Raw genomic sequence first — 22,040 nt, 5'->3', positions numbered from 1 at the left:
AGAGAGTGGCCGCTTTTGAACCCAGACTGATTTGGATCCAGAAGGTTGTTCTGTGAAAGGAAGTCAGAGACCTGTTTGGAGACTGCTTGTTCAATGCCTTTGGATAGGAAAGGCAGGAGTTAGACAGGGCGGTAGTTCTCGACTTCAACAGGGTTGACTCAGTGAACAACCACACAGGACTTGGTTGGCACGGCAACCACACAGGACTTGGTTGGCACGGCAACCACACAGGACTCGGTTGGCACATTACACTCAGTGAACAACCACACAGGACTCGGTTGGCATAACAGCCACACAGGACTTGGTTGGCACGGCAACCACACAGGACTCGGTTGGCATAACAACCACACAGGACTTGGTTGGTATGGCAACCACACAGGACTCGGTTGGCATAACAACCACACAGGACTCGGTTGGCACGTTACAGTAGCTTTGTAACAATTCTCATTTACTCTTTTACTTTAGTGTTATGAGGGTGCAAGGAGTGTGTTGTGGTCTGAGGAAGTGTAGATCCCTTTCACACACACACCACACACACACACACACACACACACACACACACAGAGACACACACACAGAGGTACGCATGCCCACGTACACATACGTACATGTTTAATGTTTTGCAACCTTATTGAAATGACACACACATCTTCTCTCTCTCTCTCTCTCACACACACACACCTTCTCTCTCTCTCTGGTTGGGTGTGTCTTGTGCTTTTGTCTTGAGGACTCCGGTTCAGGGGTCTCTCTCTCTCTCTCTCTCTCTCACACACTGTTTCAGGGGTCTCCTTGTCTCAGACTAATTACATGCTATCGACGCCTCCTCAAGGTCGTCCGCTGCTCACAGCTCCCGGATACACCCCTGTAATTGATTGGCTTAGCTCACTCCGTGTGTGTGTGTGTGTGCAGCCTTAGACTCAGAGGTTGAGAGTCTGTGAATGTAATTTCAATAAGGTTGTAAGAACTGAAAGATGTGCTTGTGTGTGTGTGTGAGGGACTGAGGAATGCAAAAGGAAAGATGTGCTTGTGTGTGTGTGTGTGTGTGAGTGGCTGAGGAACAGTGTTGCGTGTAACGCGACACGTTACGTGTAACGTAACTACTTTTTCGAGTAAAAAGTAGTGTAACGCAACGTACTACTGAAAATTTGGTAACGTAACATAGTTCTTTTTTCATATCGGCGCAACGTTACTGTGGTGTCAAATCCAAATTAAATAATACAACATCAAAAGAAGTCCGCACACTGAGGATGTATACTGCAGATGATGGCTTTAATGCACTCCGGAGCATTAGTGAAGCAAGCAAGTAAGTGAAAGCAAAGTGAGCTCACATCCTCTGGCTGTTGTCCAGCCTTTATACCCCTTCAAGTCATCCCAGACAAGACACTCTATGTTTACAGATAACTGACCAAGTAATATATGGTACTCCACCTTTGCCCTCTCATCCTGTTATTCCGACATTCTTTAGGTTTTGCCATTCTTTAGGTTTTGCTTACATTTCCTGGCACCAAACCTTATCTATGCCATTTTCTGCCAGGCCTGCTCTTTCACTTAAACCAGTCTTCCTTTCCCACACTGAACATACTACAGACTTCAGTTTCACAAAACAATGATATTACACAGAATAAAGATACTACATAAAAGATATATAAACTAAAGGATATATTTCAATAAAAGTCACGACATTACTTTTCCCAGGGACAGATTTGACAGCGACGCTGCTTTCTCAGCTGCACGCTTGCGCAATAGGCTCGAGCTCCACACAGCAGCCTACGTGACAGAGGCTGGTAGCATGAAGTGCAATCATAGCAAGCGAGACGCAGCCAACGCTAACTTCTGAGGGATGGAGGTATTCACATTTCTTCAAACTCGTTGAAACTAAGGGGAGGAATGTGAGTGTTAGTTGTAGCCTACACTGTGACCTGATGCCCTAACTGGTTACTTTTTTGAGAAGTAACGAGTAACGAGCAAACACTACTTTTTAAAAGTAACTTCCCCAACACTGCTGAGGAATGCGTATATTGTTTTATGCTTCTATACAAATCGACGGGCGCACCCCCTAGACCTCTCTGTGTCGCCGAGACAATGCAGACCGCAATTGTAATTTATTGATTTATTGATTTATTTAAGACAGGGACAGTGCACAATAAGACATTAACTTTGTGCAACAAGAGAATATCAGACAGGTGTGTGTGTGTGTGTGTGTGTGTGTGTGTGTGTGTGCATTGTGCCAGGTTTTATTTCCACCTGCATTCCCTGGACAGGTTGATATAGTACAATACAAATTAGTATAAGTGAAGAAAGTTATTAAAAGCAAAGATCAAAGAGGCAATATACAGTATAAAACAAATAAATCGAAAACATGAAAGCAGATTCAACAGGACAGGACAGACTGCCCCCATCACGCTTGCCCACACACACACACACACACACACACACAATTCATAAATGTGTACACTCTCGTCTTGACAGTAGCCAACGCTTTGCAAGAACTGAGAAGGCGTGAGGACTTTACATGAACTGATGTCAGTTGGTCGAGTATTCCATTGAGTCATAGCAATGCAGGAAAATGAGGACTTCCCAACTGCAGTTTTGCGTTGGGGTATACTACACTCTCCCCTCGTAACAGATCTTGTTGTTCTTGTTGACCTCTCAGAGCAGAGTGTGACATATTTTTTAAGGGGGAAACTGTAGCATTATGAATAATTTTCAAAAGTAAACAGACATTTGAGTGCTTTATCAGGTTATCAAAGTTTAAAATTTCATATTTATTGAGTATATGACATGTATTTCATATTTATTGAGTATTTGTCCTGGATTTTGAGAGCACTTTTGTATAACGATTCAAGTGGCTTTAAAACTGTTTTATTTGACTGAGACCAGCTTGTAATACAATGAAGAAAATGTAGTATAATCGTGGCATTCAGATACATACTGGAAGCCTCTATTGTGAGTGAAGTCCTTATGCATCTGACATTAGCCAGGTGAAGTGTCACTGTGTTTCTCAGTTGTTTCACAGTGTGTTTAAAGGTCTTGGGTCAACGGTAACACCCAAATACTAGAATTGATCAACAAGGACTGTGATTGGTCAACTCACCCTGTGTGTTGATAGCCGACTGCTCCAAGCAGCCTACCCTGGGGAGTAGCAACATGGTAGTTCACTGACATGAGCTTTGCAAGTAAACTCAGACATCTTTTGATCACAATGACGGGGCTATCCGTTTGTAAAATCTCTATTTGTCAGTAACGTTGTGAAATTAACACTTCGCCAGCAAGCATTACTTTGTGGGAGGTAGTGGGAATTTTTGCTTGCTAACATAACATAAGCTGGCTGGCAGACACCTCGCAAATAACCTCAGACTTATTTTCTGATTACAGTAACTAGGTCATTGGATTTTACAGTGTCTATTTCTTGATACTTTTTACAAAATCTAAGCAAGAAAAGACAAACCAATAAAATTAATATTTCAGCACGGCAGTCTATGGGTTTCGGTGGTGAGCAACGCAGACACAGGCGATGCAGAACCTCGAAACAACCCCACCCCACACCACTGCGTTTGGGATTTATACACTGCTATTATATACATTATACTGTACATACAATACACACATACACACGCACGCACGCACACATACACACACACACACACACACAGGCCTGTATACTGTCTTATATACTCTGGCGATCCAGAGAGAAGTGTAGCTGCACCTTTGATTGACCAGATGTTAGGAGGTCTCGGCAGGCAGCATGGTTCCGTTCTGTGTGTGTGTGTGTGTGTGTGTGTGTGTGTGTGTGTCCATGTGTCTGACTGTGGGCTCTCTGAATGTGTGCATGTGTCACTCTGTGTGTGTGTGTGTGTGTGTGTGACATGAGGGTGCTGGTGAAAGGTGGATAACACACGCCGTCACACTCACTGTCAGCCAGAGTCAGTGAACCAAAGATGTGTGACAAGACCCCCCCCCCCCCCTCACCCTGCGTTCCCTCTCTCCTCCCCCCTCACCCCTGTTCCCTCTCTCTCTCCCCCACCCCCTGCGTTCTCCTCTCCCTCTCCCCCCCTCACCCCGCGTTCTCCCTCTCCCCCCCTCACCCCGTTCCCTCTCTCCCTCCCCCCACTCACCCCTCCCGTTCCCCCTCTCCCCCCCTCACCCCATGTTCTCCCTCTCCCCCCCCTCACCCCCCCTCTCCCTCCCCCCCTCACCCCATCGTTCCCCTCCCCCCCCCTCACCCCTTTCTCTCTCCCCCCCCCCCCCTGCGTTCTCCCTCTCCCTCCCCCCTCACCCTGGTTCTCTCTCTCTCCCCCCTCACCCTGGGTTTCCCCTCTCTCCCCCCTCTCTACACCTCCTCCACCTGTCTCTTGTGCTCTCTCTCTCACACACCTTCCTCCTCTCTGTCTGTCAAAATCTCTCTCTGTCTATTATCACACCTGTTCATATCTTTTCTCTTCCCCTCTTTTCTGTCCAACTCTCTTTCATGCCTCCCCAGCTCTCTCTCTCTTTCATCCTTCTCTCTCTCTCTCTTTCATGCCTCCCCAGCTCTCTCTCTCTTTCATCCTTCTCTCTCTCTCTCTCTTTCATGCCTCCCCAGCTCTCTCTCTCTTTCATCCTTCTCTCTCTCTCTCTCTCTCAAACTGCATCCATCCACACCTTTTATCTTCTACATCAGAAACAGCTCTGAGAAAACATCTCTCTTTTTCTCACCTCTCCATCTTTCCTTCTCTCTCTCCATCTCTCTCTCCATCTTTCCTCCTTCTCTTCCCCCCTTCTTTTCTTCTCATCTGCAACATTGTACAACTTTTACTTTTGAAATGTCAGGTCAGACCAACGCTACTGATGTCAAAACACACGCCAGATCTGAGCTCCAATGTGTGTGTGTGTGTGTGTGATCTGGGGCCTATTGCACAAAACTAGGATAAGGGATTAAGCCGGGATATCTTGCTTATCCTGGCTCAATTTATCTGTGCTCCAGTTGCACAAAAGCGGGATAGGGGGCAGCAAGATATGTTATGGTATAAGTTACCATGGCGATTTATGCTGTGGAGCTAGCCTGCTCCAGACCAGGCTAAGTTCCAGGATCTATTTACTCTCATCCCTTATCTCAGTCAGCAGTCACCACAAACGGAAACTAATAGTTATTCCACTGCCCACTACACATTGTTATCACATATACCTAGACCCTCTGTCATTATTTAAACGTTTGTGATCATTAATTAACTTTTACATACTCACCATTCCTGACCTGTCATGTGACAATGTGACATCACGGGAGCGCCGTAACCATTTTGCACATTGTGGTCGAGGCACTAGTTGCAATATTCTCCTAAACAGAGGTGTTGCTGTTTGTTCTGTTGTGAAAAGGCTATCGCTACCTATTTACACCGTAGAAGAAGCAATGAAGCCGCTCTAGTTGCCATGGTGAATCAGTGACTCTGTGGCGGGGTCTATTTGAGGGAGCCGTGAGCGCGCACTTATCCAGGATAGGTTTCACCTGGAGCCGTGAGCGCGCACTTATCCAGGATAGGTTTCACCTGGAGCCGTGAGCGCGCACTTATCCAGGATAGGTTTTTACCTGGCTTGATGAATCCGTGTCTGCTCATCCTGGCTTGGTCTTTGTGCAACCAATTAAGCCTGTACGCTCTTCCTCCTCCTCTTCCTCCTCCTCTTCCCCCTCCTCTTCCTCCTCCTCTTCCCCCTCCTTTCGGGCTGAGACTGATGGAAGTTCCTCGGTGCCCCATTGAGGCCAGTAATTTATGAGTCCTTTAAATCAGCTGTGTGTGTGTGTTTGTGTGTGTGTATGTGTGTGTGTGTGTGTGTGTGTGTGAGTGTGTTTAAATCAGCTGGCTGCGTCTCAGACACTCCGTGGCTGACATGTTTTACAGCACCCGCCGACCCCTGAGAGAGTGTGTTCATATATGTGTGTGCATTTGCGGGTGTGTGTGTGTGTGTGTGTGAGTGTGTGTTTGGGGCAATCAATAGTAAAAGGGAAATTATGTAATACACTTGGTATCTGTGGTGATGTATGGTCAAGGTATCGTTCAAGCCCGCAGGTGCTTTGCTGAAATTACAGCCAGATGGACAGGGAGTTTACTCTAATATGCGTACGCGCATACACACACACACACACACACACACACACACACACATTTTCTCTCTCTCTCTCTCTCTCACACACACACACACACTCACACATATACTCACACACACACACACACACAGGTGAGATGTTTGCAACTACAGACAGACCTTTTATCAATCCAGTTGCAGTAGGCCTAGTTCCCAACCACAACTGACGAACTGTGATGAACTGCCCTACTGGTGATTGATGGAGGTTTCATACCGATGCTACAGATGTTGTGGCTGCTGCTAAAAAAAAACTATTCACCTCTGCAGCACCAGTGCTAGGTGCAAAACAAGCTAACATACAGCACTGCTCTACACACACACACACACACATACAGCTAACATACAGCCCTGCTATCCTGAAAGAACTAGACCTGATCACCCCACACATGCTAACATACAGCCCTGCTGTTCTGAAAGAACTAGCCCTGATCACCCCACACAAGACACATAAAAGGCTAGTCAAGCTAACATACAGCCTGAAAGAACTAGCCCTGAACACCCCACACAAGACACATAAAAGGGCTAGTCAAGCTAACACACAGCCCTGCTATCCTGAAAGAACTAGCCGTGAACACCCCACACATGACGCATAAAAGGGCTAGTCAAGCTAACATACAGCCCTGCTGTCCTGAAAGAACTAGCCCTGATCACCCCACACATGCTAACATACAGCCCTGCTATCCTGAAAGAACTAGCCCTGATCACCCCACACATGACACATAAAAGGGCTAGTCAAGCTAACATACAGTCCGGCTGTCCTGAAAGAACTAGCCCTGATCACCCCACACATGCTAACATACAGCCCTGCTATCCTGAAAGAACTAGCCCAGATCACCCCACACATGACACATAAAAGGGCTGTTCATGCAAATAAATTAATGAAATTTTTCATATTTGGAAATGGGAAAATAATCGCTAATGGACAAATTAATCGTTAGATTAATTGAAATAAATAATCATTAGATTATTTATTGTTTTATATAATAAAATAAGCCCTAATAATCACCCTCCTGATAACATTTCACATTTAACCCTCCTCACACACACACACATACTGTACACATATTACACACACACACACACATATATAGTACACACACCTTTATGGAATTGGTAGTGTTGGAGTCATGGCCTGTTTATTACCACTACCATGGTGCCATTACCACCTTTTTTTTTTTTTTTTTTTAAAGGCTGAGTATATTGGGAGATCCTAACGAGCCCTGCAGTGCTGATCTGTCTCAGCCCAGTGGGTTCTGATGAGATTCACACACACAAACACACACATACACACACACACACAAACATGCACACCCACACACATGTACCCACACACACATGTACACACACACACACGCACTTACACACACACACACTCACCCTCACCCAGAGATTAGAAAAACAATGAGTCGATGTAATTACGACCCAAACAATGGATTCATTCCGCCTTTGTGAATTAGGATGCAGTCGATACTCAGCACCCACCCACACACACACTCAGACTCAACTCCACTCTGTGTTTGTAAATCTAACTGAGGCAAACTTTGCCCAGCGTGTTAATTTCCTTGTTAGCTCAGAGGGAATAACATCCTGATCTCCTCTCATTCCAACACTACAGAAACACACACACACACACTCTCATGTCTCTCTCTCTCTCACACACACACTCACACATACTCTCTCTCTCTCTCTCTCTCTCTCTCTCTGTCACACACACACAAACATACACTCTCTCTCTCTCTCTCACTCATACACAAACACTCTCTTTCTCTCTCTCTCTCACACACACACACTGTTAGCTCAGAGAATAACACGCCTGCTCTCCTTTCTCTCCATCTCCACTTCATTTCCGTTAATGACTTTAGTCTGTGTGTGTGTGACCTCTTGTGTGTGACCTTGGTGTCTGTTTGTGCATGTGTGTATATGTGTGTGTTTCTGTGTGTGTGTGTGTGTTTAGAGCTAGAACAGGCTTGTTTAGGCATCAGCAATGCTATTCCTAGAGAAGTTGTTAGACACACAGACTGTAGTATCACATCATTTGTGTTAATGTGACTAAGTGTGCGTGATGTGTTAATTTGACTAAGCGTGTGTGATGTGTTAATTTGGATGTGTTAATTTGACTAAGCGTGGTGTGATGTGTTTATGTGACTAAGTGTGATGTGATGTGTTAATTTGACTAAGTGTGGTGTGATGTGTTAATTTGACTAAGTGTGGTGTGATGTGTTAATTGGGATATGTTAATTTGACTAAGTGTGGTGTGATGTGTTAATTTGGATGTGTTAATTTGACTAAGCGTGGTGTGATGTGTTCATTTGACTAAGCGTGGTGTGATGTGTTAATTTGACTAAGTGTGGTGTGATGTGTTAATTTGACTAAGCGTGATGTGATGTGTTCATTTGAATGTGTTAATTTGACTGAGCGTGGTGTGATGTGTTCATTTGACTAAGTGTGGTGTGATGTGTTAATTTGACTAAGCCTGGTGTGATGTGTTAATTTGACTAAGTGTGGTATAATGTGTTCATTTGACTAAGCGTGGTGTGATGTGTTACAGTAATGTGACAAAGGGCTCTATCTTGCACTCCAGCGCAATTGACTTTGTATACTCGCGCTTTTGTCTTTCCTATTTTGCCATCAGCGCATATTGGAATTTTCCCTCCACAGGTACATGTCCGTAAATTAGGGAATTCAATTGCGCCCACGGGGGTGGTTCAGCAAAAAGACGGGGCGTGTTCCCGGCGCAAACGTTCCCTGTTGATATTTTGCAGTTTCAGAAAACAATTCCGCCACAGATCAGGAACCTCCTGGTCTAAAGTCAGTGGCGCAAATTCAGATGCTATTTTAAGGGTGCATGCATGGCCACAGGCCTGCAGGAATGAATGCTATGCACACCGATCTACAGACACCCCCGTGCACAGACGGAAACATTCAAAGCCTTGATAATATTTGTCCGTTTCCGAGTTTTGTTCGTGCATTGGTCACATGAAAATGTATTAGCCTAACATCTACAGGCAATATTTTTACATCAACGCCAATTTTGTTCCAATTTACCGTTGTGTATGGCTTTAAACATTGTGTGCGCTTTAACATCAGCCTATTTAGCCTAAGCATAACCATTATTCCAGCTGCGCTAAGGTTTTGACAAGCACCACAATTTTGCCTCTCTTGTTGTAGCCCATCTTAAATAACTCTAAGCTTTGCTATGTTCCCTCCATCCTTTCGTTGTTTTCAAAAACGTTTTATATCCATGATGGCCTTGAAGTCTTGAGTAAGTGAATTAGCTTAAATCAGCTTATTATGTGCTGTTACAGTTTTTCTCGATCGTTTTGATACCTGTGTCAACTCTGAAATCACACTCTCAAAACAGTTAACACCCGTGTCTGAACAAAAGCACTCTGGACAAAATGACACATTTTGCTTGCAAAAGGCTGTTACTCTCTCAAAACACTTAAAACATGCAGCAAAAGCAAATCTTGCCTTCAAACACTACAACTTGTTGGCAATTAAAAAACACTCTTTAATCAATCATTACACACTGGACAACAAAATGCAAAATCTAGTTCTCAATGTTTTGCTATGTTTGTTCCATTACTTTCTCATTTTTCTGGTAGGCCTATCAGAAAAAAAACGGTGAAAAGACAAAATGTACTGAATAAAAAAATAATTTATTCATTCCTCCCAAGATGTAACTGCCATTGACATGTAAGACATACAGTAAATACCTAGCAAGATACAGTCAATTTCATTGAACTACAACTTGTCATTTTTTCATCGAAATAGACCTACAGTAAACACCTTTTGTACTGTTTTTCCACCAAATAGGCAATACAGTACTTTGTCTAAATGTGCATTAGATCCATACTTGCAAATAGCAACACAGAACAGACATCTCTTATGTATAATGAATGATTGCTGATTGAAGAATTGTGCAAAGGAGTTTTTCACACAGGTGTATCAGAGATTCAGACTTATGCAAGGAATCTATACCACCTGTGAAAAGATGTTTTCCTTTTGGCATGGGAAAACCAATAGAGTTTAGGGGCTTTTGAATGACACCTGTGTTAACTGTTTTGCAAAAGGGTGTGAAAATGTGTGAACCCAATGAAAATGTGTGAACACATTCACATGAAGATGACTTCTGCTGTGCAAAGAAAGTAGTCATGAAGATCAAGTGGGTTCCAGTTTACTTAAGCAGGTAAAAGCAATCGAGAAAAACTGTAACCAGCAACCATAGATAGTAAAAGAAAGCAGCAAGTAGCCTTGGCTACAATTTCTGTAGTTGCTGCATCCATTCATTGTTATTCTCTCTCCTGCTCAAACAAAAGTTGTGCGTGCATTAAGTTGATGATAACGTGTTTACAAACTCTACTTTACAGAAAATATTGTAAATAGCCTACTGTCATGCAGTTAATGGGATACTGTGCAGAGCTGGGAAGTTAGGTCAACTGTTTCTCGTTGTTGAGTTGCCTGATGTTGCCATAGCTTACACCTGCAGGAGTGCTTGGCCGCCTGTGCTGCGCAACGCACACTTCGCTCCTCTCATCTATAAGACGCAGTTCCCATTTCTGCAAACCATACATAATTACAAGGAAAAATATTACCACACAAGGGAAATCAGTGTGGTGTCCATTAAGATGTGAAAAAATAGGTATCTAGCGCATTTCCACGAATCACAGATGTTGTTGATGACATAAATTAGGAAATATTAGAGGATTTAAGGAGACGTGATGTTGAACTGCATGCCGATGCCATTTAACCTAAATGCCCCAGCAGCAGCACGGGAGAGGAGAGCTTATCTGACAAAATATCTGCATTGTCTATAGTGAGGTAATGTTGGATTACATTGCAAATATATCACCATGCATTCATAACCTCGTGATTCAGTGAGAGTGATCCCAAAACATCAGAAAGTATGTCTTTGTCACATTTCTGTATTACATTTTGTCAATAGGAAAAATCAATAGCAAACTGTTCCCAACTGAACAGTGCTTAAAACACGTGAACGCTCCACCTTCGGCTGGCAAATCCATGCTAATGGAACAAGCACGCCTGTTGTTAAAGGGAATGTGAGATGAAGCTCTGATTGGTTTATTGCACGTTACGCCCAAACCACACCCATGAGTAATGTAGCTACTTCAGACTAGCCTGGTCGTTACCATCCTACGTACTTCCGCCCAAAATTTGATTTAGGTCTCGCAGGTAGTCTGGCCCAACCCACATTATACGGCTCGCGTGTAGCCGAGCCATTCAGCGAACAGTTGAGTGATGACGCGGAACTCGGCTGCTAGTTGCTTGTAGTCCAACTCTCGAGAGCCTCATGCAATTAAAACAAGAACAAGAGTCTTGTCAATTTTATAAATGGCAAGGATGTTGTGGCTCCCCTTCCAACTGGCTTTGGGAAAAGTTTGATTTATCAGATGGTGATAACTAAACCTAAATGCACAAGTGTACTACATGCATCAGTACTTATGTTTTCAGATAAAAGTTTGCTGCTCGTTATTCTCCCCACTACTCTGAAATTACCTTTACAAAATCAATGCGGCAATGTTATTTAAGGAATGAAATGTTAGCTACTAGCTAGCCTACCGAGCGGGCCGCTCAAGGCGAGGTGGTTGGTGTCTTGACGTGAGCTAGCCGGTTACCAAGCGGGACTCAAGGCAAGGCTGCTGTGATTGTGCTTGACTGGGACTAGCGGTTACCGAGCTGGGCTCAAGGTAAACCGTTCCGTGTTTGTGTTTGACAGACTGAGGCTAGCCTGTGGCCGAGCTGGGCTCAAGGAGAGGCTACCGTGCTTGTGGACAGTAACGTTAGCCAGTCACCGAGCATGGCTCAAGGTGAGGCTGCGTTGTTTTACGCCGAACAACTGTTAGTTTAACCGAGCAAGCTCCAGGTTAAATAACACGTAGGTCGTCAGTACAATCCAACTTATATAAGAGTGTAGTCTGAACAGTCCGTGGAGTATGAAGTCAGCTCTGTAGCTCCAACGAAGTCACCGGGCTGCGTAGAACAACAATCGTCTGATAAGCAGCGAGTAGAGATAAGAGGAAAACTGGCGTGTGACAAGAGCTGATATAACCTCGGTGACGTGACGCTTTTGGTATACAACTCTCGGTCTGTGGCTGGTGCAACAGAGATATATCCACTACGAAGAGACTGCCCTGGCGGTCAGGTAGCCTACAAACTAGCCAGCGATCTGTTTACTACTGAGAGCGGAGGTGGGAAGCGTAAGAGCCTGAACTTGAAAGTTGCTAGGTTACGGGGACGCTGGCGGGACAACGCCCGCTCCGTCTGGCATCATGTTTTGTTTGTTTTTATTTAATGTTTGTAATTTTTATGTAATGTCATGTTTTATTTTTGTATTGGTTTGTCTAGTTAAATGTTTTCCCTATTTATTTACGCTATTTTTGATAGTTTTCGTGTTATTCTTAGTCCTTTTTTACTGCTTCTAAGTCAGCTGATGTCGTTGACATTTGTCCATTGGGAGCTTGCTATGGCTAGCTTTTGCCCTAGCTGGGCATCGGACATCCTTCCATCTATCCGTGGCCGGTTACAGCACTTCACCGTCTGGTCGAGGGATCTCTCGACAGCTGGACCTACTCTCCGAAAGATCTGCCGTGGCCGCCGAGCTGTTGCTGACCTGCGAGCTGCCATGCCAACTGCAGACTCTGACATCCTTCCATCCATCCATGAACAGTGCCCTTCACTGTCTGGTCGAGGGATCTCTCGGGACAGCTGGACCCTGGGCTAGCTACTCTTGCGAAAGATCTGCCGTGCGGCCGCCGAGCTGTTGCTGACCTGCGAGCTGCCTTGCCTACTGCAGACTAACGCATGCCGGTGAAGAGCTGCAATCTCAATGGAGCAACAAACGGTCGCTGTTAAGTCCACCGAATTGCGGATCTACACACCGCCCACTACTTTGGACTGTGCTTCCAGTCATCTCCAGACTGCAGTCTAAGGCCTAGCTTCTAACGTTAACGTTATCTCCAGACTGCCAGTGAATTCACCGGGTTGGTCAGTTGCTAAAGAACTTTGTTGGCATTGCATCGGTTGTGAAGACACAGCTCTGTGCGCAGTTTTCACGGATCATCATTGTCCTTGGACTTTTTCAGCTGGTTTGGAAATTGGACTAATTTTAACATCACTTTTCCCCCTTTTTAAATATATTTTCTTATATTTGTTTATTTGTTTTGTTGTCTGTCTTGTATGTATTGGTGTCACGGGTATCGCTGGCGACTCACCCAATTCGTCCGCATTTTTGTATTTGTTATTTTTTTAAATGTATTTGTCATGTCTTGATGTCATGGGTACGCTGGCGACTACGCCGCTCCATCCAGCATCGTTTGTGTTGTTGTGTCTTGTTTGTGGAGCGCTTTGGGTTGCACTATGTGCATGTTAAATGCGCTTTAAAAATAAATCTGACTTGACTTGAACTCCGGCGCACAGCATACGTCATTACCAAACGTTGCTGATTGGTTAAGGGAACTCCAATGATTTTAAACCTCAAAATAAGCATCCGCCAATTACGGAGACAGATTTTTATTACATTGCGCCAGACTGTATGACGAAGAGAAACGTAGTCACAGGCGGTAAGGACCAGGCTAACTTCAGACCACCCCATTTTAGATTTGCGTTGGGCGCAACAGCCATTATCCCGCCGGTAAAATAGCAACAGCGCCCGAGATCCGCCCACAAAGCTACTTGCGCTTTGCGTTTTCATAATTCCGTTTTCCGTCGTTAAGATAGAGCCCAAAGGGTGGTGTAATGTGTTTTATTTGCGCTATATGTTATGTCGTATATGTTAATTTGTTGTAAGAGAGAGGTGTGTGTATATGTGTGTGTGTGTGTGTGAACACTAAGGAGCTGTGAGTGTTTTGCAGAGAGAACAGATGTTTGATGAAACACAAAGGGACACAACATCTGCCCACTACTGCAGGGATACTGGAAAAGAGAGAGATAGAGAGAGAGAGGGAGAGGGGGGAGAGAGAGAGAGGAGTGCCTGTACTCTTGTGTCTAGAGAAGAGCTGCTCTTCATCAGATACAGATTCAGGAGCTGAGCACTTCTGTTATCTTATCAGGTGTAGATTCAGGAGCTGAGCACTTCTGTTATCTTATCAGGTGTAGATTCAGGAGCTGAGCACTTCTGTTATCTTATCAGGTGTAGATTCAGGAGCCGTGGATTTTGGTTCCGTTATCAGATGCAGGAGCAGAGGACTTCAGCTATGGTATCAGAAGTACATTCACACTTGACTTGCACCTTTGAGATCTCAGCATAAGCCATTCGTCACTGGGAAGTGGCAATACCAGACGTCCTTAGAATCCTGTTCTAGACCAGACCTTATTAGAATCCTGTTCTAGACCAGACCTCCTTAGAATCCTGTTCTAGACCGGACCTCCTTAGAATCTTGTTCTAGACCAGACCTCGTTAGAATCTTGTTCTAGACCAGACCTCCTTAGAATCCTGTTCTAGACCAGACCTCCTTAGAATCCTGTTCTAGTCTAGACCTCCTTAGAATCCTGTTTTAGTCTAGACCTCATTAGAATTCTGGTCTCATTTGGACCTCTTCACAGTGATGTTCTAGTTCTTAGCTTGTTAGACTCTCTGTTTCAGATAGCATTAGAATCCTGCTGCAGTCTTGAGCTTGTTAGAATCCTGCTGTAGCCTTGAGCTCAAGAACTCTGCTGTAGTCTTGAGCTTGTTAGAATCTCTGGTTAAGAGCTTGTTAGAATCCTGCTGTAGTCTTGAGCTCATTAGATTCTTTGGTTTAAGCCCTCCTTACACTGACAGACTTTGGAAAGATTTGGAAAAAGATTTTTGGAAAGACTACAGTCTCAGACCCCTCTTACATCTAAAGACAAGTAGTAGAATTTTTTAAGTCACAGACTATGATTTTGCAATGACTAGATCTTGCAGGGTCACTATTTACAAGACTGCAACTAGATTCCTTTAAATTATTACCCATCCTGCAATATATAAACAGGAACTGAAATGATAGCCTACTAAACTCAAAGTCGATTTTGTTTCTGCATTTTTCATGACATCCCAACCGAGCATAGAGTTGTTCTGTCACGTGGAAGAGCCGACAAATATGTATAAGAAATTACAAATATTATGAGAATAAACAAATAATCATATAGGCTACAGCTGTCGCCTACTTTGCCCCTTCTTCCTGTTTGGTGTTGAGAGGTCACCATTGGTTAGTAGTTCATATCACTATTTGCATGAGCCACCACTAGGTGACTTGTGATAATATCAAACATGTTTGATATTGTAACGGCAAAACTAGAAAAGGACCGAATTCACTGATTTAAAACCGCTTAAGGATTGACACCTTACACTTAACGATGTAAGGGTTGACAGGAGCGCATCACATTCCAGTACAACTCCCATGATTTCTGTCCCACTTTGAAATTTAGTCACACTGTGAAAACAGACCAAAATCTCCACAATGTAAGGCCCATTAGAGGATTAGAATCCTGCTGTAGTCTTGAGCTCGTTAGAATCCTGCTGTAGTCTTGAGCTCGTTAGAATCTCTGATTTAGAGGATTAGAATCCTGCTGTAGTCTTGAGCTTGTTAGAATCCTGCTGTAGTCTTGAGCTCGTTAGATTTCTGCTGTTCTCTTGAGCTTGTTAGGATCTCTGGTTTGGAGCTTGTTAACCCTGCTCCACTAGTCCTTCACTGAACAGTACGGATGTAGGCATTCCTTTACAAAAACAGCAATTATATTCCTATGTGTCCTTTGGTTGTGTGGTCCACTTGTGCACTTCCCAGACATACAGATGATCGGCCCACACTGCACAGCAGCATTTAAATGATTCTCTCCTCTCCCTCCTCCTCTGATCCCTGATTGGTTATCTGTTACATGATGTCTTTCTTTCTCTTCTTCTCCCTCTCTCCTTCCCTCTCTTTCTCTCCCTCTCCATCTCACACCCACTCTCTCTCTTTCCTTCTCACCCCCTTCCTGCCCCCTCCTCCCTGCAATTCCTCCTTCTCTCCCTCTCCTCCCTACCCTCCTTTCTCCCTCCCTCTCTCTCTCTCCCTCTCTCTCCTCCTCTCTCTCCCTCTCTCCCCCTCTCCCTCCCTACCCTCCTTCTCTCTCCCTCCCTCTCTCCTTCTCTCTCCCTCTCTCTCTCTCCTCCTCTCTCTCCCTCTCCCTCCGTACCCTCCTTCTCCCTCTCTCCCCCTCTCTCTCCCTCCCTCTCTCTCTCTCTCTCCCTCCCTCTCTCCTTCTCCATCTCTCTCTCTCCCTCTCTCTCTCCTGGGTGGGCGCATGAGCCGGTATTCTGCAGATGCGGTGTACCCAGGTGGTCAAGGCCACGGATCGCACTTGAGCAGGTGTCCGATAACCGCCACCTCACCGTCGCCACCCTCGAGGAGCGGCCCTTCGTCATCGTGGAGGCGGTCGACGCGGCAACCGGGACCTGCCTTAGCAACACAGTGCCGTGCCGTCGGCAGTCCAATAAGACGGAAGCGTGAGTGACTCCATCTCTATACCTGTGATTGACAGGCCAGAGTCCACATAGCAGCCTGAAGTACAGTACACACTACTCACACACCAAACACACACTCTACACACACACTACACACACTCTACGCACACACTACTCACACACCAAACACACCCTACACACACACTACTCACACACCAAACACACACCCTACACACAAACTACACACACTCTACACACACACTCTACACACACACTACTCACACACCAAACACACCCTACACACACTCTACACACACACACACTACTCACACTCTACTCATACACACTACTCACACACTACTCACACAGTCTTACACAACCACAAACACACACCATACAATAATACACACACCAAGGTGACATCCACCACACTCTACACAGTCACTACACACACACTACTCACACACACTACTCACACACACTGTTACGCCCAGAAGGGGAAATAACATGGATAGGAGTACAGGAGTCCCAGCGCCTGAACAGTTTATTCTGCCACCAACAATTCTACTCACACACCCTACACACACACACACACACACTACTCACACACACTACTCACACACACTGTTACGCCCAGTAGGGGAAATAACATGGAGGAGGCATGGAGGAGTCTAGCAAGCCTGAACAGTTTATTCTGCCACCAACAAGATAGACAGAAAGACAATCGATAGCAGGTGTAGGCAGCCACTGAGCATAGTCCCCAAGAGGCACACAACCCAGATCGAAATTAGACAAACGCCGTGCTGCTGCCCCCAGAATGGGAAACCAAAATGGGTCAGGTGACCTGTGCACCGTACACCATCCCTCCTTAATCAGCCAATCACTATCAGTCAGCATACCCCACTCCAAGTAACAGACACAAGACAATACAACGTAGCGCAGGGAGGAAGCCACGCCCACTGGGGCGTCACACACACACACTACACACACACACTCTACTCACACACCCTACACACACACACACTACACACACACTCTACTCACACACCCTACACACACACACTACACACACACACACACACACTACCCACACCCTACTCACACACACACTCTACTCACACACCCTACACACACACACTACACACACACACACACTACTCACACACCCTACACACTCACAAACACACACACACACACACTACTCACACACCCTACACACTCACACACTACACACACACACACACTACTCACTCACACTACTCACACACACTACTCACACTCTACACACACTCTACTCACACACCCTACACGCACACACACTACACACACACTCTACTCACACACCCCTTAATAATAATAACACTCTACTCAATAATACCCCACACACACACACACACACACTACTACACACACCCTCACACACCCTACACACACTCTGGCCAATAACACCACACACAATAATAATACACACTAATACACACACCTACCACACACCCCACACACACACAAACCACACACACACCTCTACCACACACCCCACACACACACACACACTACACACACACACACCTTTTTCACACACACACACACACACACACACACTACTCACACACCCTACACACTCACACTACTCACACACACTACTCACACTCTACACACCCTCTCATCATCCCAACACCCCAACACATACACTACCCTACCCTACACACACTCTCTACCTCGATACACACACAACCCTACCCTACACACACTCTCATTACCTCGACACACACACACCTAACACAAACGGCTCCACCAAATGGACGTGTGCAAAATATCAGCGTTCCATGACACACAGGCTCTGACAACCTTTCTACAACATATACTGGAGTGTATACCTGCGTGTGTGTGCTGCAGAAAGGCATGCGCAGGTGTGCGCGTGTGTGTGTGTCTCATGTGCTGCAGTGTGTGTGTTCATGTGTGTGTGCGGTGTGTACCGCGCGGTGCGCATATGCTATGCAAGGCTGCATGTGTGTATCGCGGTGTGCACGAAAGCGCAGGTGTGTGCTCATGCAGGCGCAGGCGCATGCATGCGTACGTGTGCACGCAGGTGCATGTGCGCTGCAGCGGTGTTCATGTGTGCGTGTGTGTGTGTGTGTGTTCATGCAGCATGCAAGGCATGCATGTGTGTGCGTGTGTGTGTGTTCATGTGTGTGTGTGTGTGTGTGTTCATGTGCGTGTGTGTGTGTTCATGTGCGCAGTGTGGTGTCTGGCGCAAGTAGCATGTATGTGCAGCTTGCAGAGCCTAGGCGTGTGTGTGTGTCCCTCCCTGTTGTGTCTCAGAGTCCTTCGCACCTGAAGGGAGATATTCTACTGCTGTTGCTGCTACTGTTGCTTGTGTGTGTGTGTGTGTGTGTGTGTTCATGTGTGTGTGTGTGTTCATGTGTGTGTGTGTGTGTGTGGCATTTTTCGACTGCTGTTGTGGAGTTAAAAGGAGAAAAATGTTTGTGATGATGGATAACCGCCAAGCGCTGTTGAAAGCAGCCAATGAGTTTGTGGTGTAACCTTGAGAGCACAGCAGTGATGCACACACACACACACACAAACACACACACACACACACACACACACACACACACACACACACAAAGGCTGGGTGAGTCAGATGAGTTGGCAGGCAGCCTGAAGGTCCCCTGGTCCTCATGACACACTCGCTGGTGGAGCAACATCACAGCTAGCCACTACGCTAGCACGCCTGCTGTGACGCTGCTGAACACACACACACACGCACACACTACGCTAGCACGCCTGCTGTGACGCTGCTGAACACACACACACACACACACACACACACACTACGCTAGCACGCCTGCTGTGACGCTGCTGAACACACACACACACACACTAAAAGCTATGCGCCTGCTGTGGCGGCTGCTGAACACACACACACACTACGCTAGCACGCCTGCTGTGACGCTGCTGAACACACACACATGAACACACACACACACACACACACACACACACACACACACACAGATGAACTCACTCACACACACACAGATGAACTCACTCACACACACACAGATGAACTCACACACACACGCACACAGATGAACTCTACACGACATTACTAATACTAATAATAATATTGTATGAACTCACTATCATCAATACACACACAGATGAACTCAATAATAATAATAATAATGATTTAGAACTCACACACACACGCTATCACACACACTATCATCATCACAGATGAACTCACGCACACAATAATAATAATATCATCAATATCATTCAGATGAACTCACACACACACACACAGATGAACTCACACACACACGCACACACACACACAGATGAACTCACACACACGCTATCATCAATAATATCACACACACACAGATGAACTCATCATCATCATCATCATCATCACACACAGATGAACCTTCACACACACACACACAGATGAACTCATTACCACACCATCATCATCATCAATAATAGATGAACCCACACTATCATCAATAACACGGCCAGGCTGGTAGTAAGAAATTAGGCTCACTGACAGTAGAATGAAACAGCAGCCCTGAGGCTCATGAGCGCAATACTCATCCACGTCACTTAACACACTATTTATAGATCTCACTGTCTGAGGTGCATGTGTGTGTGTGTGTATGTGTGTGTGTGTGTGTGTGTGTTAATGTCTCGTGCATTGTTATTTTTAGATTTGAGTCCGAGCGGAGAGCCTTTGTTATGTCGGTGAGTGATGTGTGTGTGTGTGTGTGTGTGTGTGTGTTAATGTCTCGTGCCTTTGTTATGTCGGTGAGTGGTTTGAGCTTTTTGTCCCCAAATGGCTGAGTTTAAAATGCTGCTACTGATTCACTCTCCAGCGGGGAAATGGGCCCGCGCAGGTGTTACGTGACAATGCAAATATGATAATAACTGTGGCTGTGTGTGTGTGCTGGATCTGGGGACTTACGTCAGGACAGGACTCTGAGTGCTCTTGTACGATGCCTATGTCAGATGAGACATTCTGAGATGAAACAGTGTGTGTGTGTGTGTGTGTGTGTGTGTGTGTGTGTGTGTGAGTGACTCCTCCCATTAGAGCTCAGGAGAGAGTGTGTGTGTGTGTGTGTTTGTCTGTGTGTGTGTGCGTGTGTGTGTGTTTTTTGAGTAAGGTAAAGAAGATGTTGTGGTCAGTCCCAAAAATAGATGGAGTCAGGCATGGGCTCGACAGCCAATCAGGGAGCAGAAAAGCAAGGAAGGGACATGGGTCATATTACGTCAATCTCTCTCTAGATATCACACATACACACACACACACACACTCACACGCGACGCGACGACGCGACACACGACGCGACGCACATCAAGACGACATTATCATTGACACACACACACATACACACTGTCTCACTAACACAGTCACACCACTACACCCACACACACTTCGTTCCTCTTGGCCTCCTGTTGAGCTAGTAATGGAAAGCCATTTCTGAGTGATAACAGCCAGATGATGATGATGATGGTGTGTGTGTGTGTGTGTGTGTGTGTGATTGAGGCGTTTCTGAGTGATAACAGCCAGATGATGATGGTGGTGTGTGTGTGTGTGTGTGTGTGTGTGTCTGTGTGTGTGTGTGTGTGTGTGTTTGTGTGTGTGTTTGGTCTATAACAAGGGTGTGATAAGTAGCAACTGATAATGAGTGTGTGAGATTGCGTTGAGACTCCGACCACTCCAGAGAACACACTCTCCTACTGTAATTAAACACTTGGCAGTCAGAGAGAGAGGGAGAGGTGTGTGTGTGTGTGTGTGTGTGTGTGTGTGTGTGAGTGAGAGAGAGAGTCATTTAGAGACCACCCAAGTCAGTTAGCTTGGGATTTATCAAAATGAACAGCTTGCGCTGTTTTGTGATGCATTCACACATACACACATACAAACTCTACACACTACTACTACTACTACTACTATCATTACTACTACTACAAACACACACAATCTCACAGTTTAAAAACACAACTCACATATAAATACAATCATCAAGTAACAAACTGTCACAACATCAAACTCACACAACATGCATAAACTCAATTTTACATCAAACTCAAGGCCGTGTGTGTGTGTGTGTGTGTGTGTGTGTGTGCTTTTTTGAGTAAGGTAAAGAAGATGTTGTGGTCAGTCCCAAAAAATAGTAGAGCCGTGGCATGGGCCTCGACACAGCCAATCAGGGAGCAGAAAAGCAAGGAAGGGACATGGGTCATATTACGTCAATCTCTCTCTAGATATCACACATACACACACACACACACACTCACACGCACGCACGCACGCACGCACGCACGCACGCACGCACGCACGCACACACACACACACACACACACACACATACACACTGTCTCACTCAACACAGTCACACCACTACACCCACACACACTTCGTTCCTCTTGGCCTCCTGTTGAGCTAGTAATGGAAAGCCATTTCTGAGTGATAACAGCCAGATGATGATGATGATGG

General features: G+C 45.5%; 1 pseudogene; it reads left to right on the top strand.

Moving 5' to 3' along the window:
- LOC125287212 overlaps positions 1-22,040 on the top strand; it is a 128,849-nt pseudogene that overhangs the window by 73,141 nt on the left and 33,668 nt on the right.

The sequence above is a fragment of the Alosa alosa genome, chromosome 22 (genome assembly GCF_017589495.1).
Source record: "Alosa alosa isolate M-15738 ecotype Scorff River chromosome 22, AALO_Geno_1.1, whole genome shotgun sequence".
In the NCBI taxonomy this organism is placed as follows: Eukaryota; Metazoa; Chordata; class Actinopteri; order Clupeiformes; family Clupeidae; genus Alosa; species Alosa alosa.
This window is presented reverse-complemented; position numbering and strand designations above follow the sequence as displayed.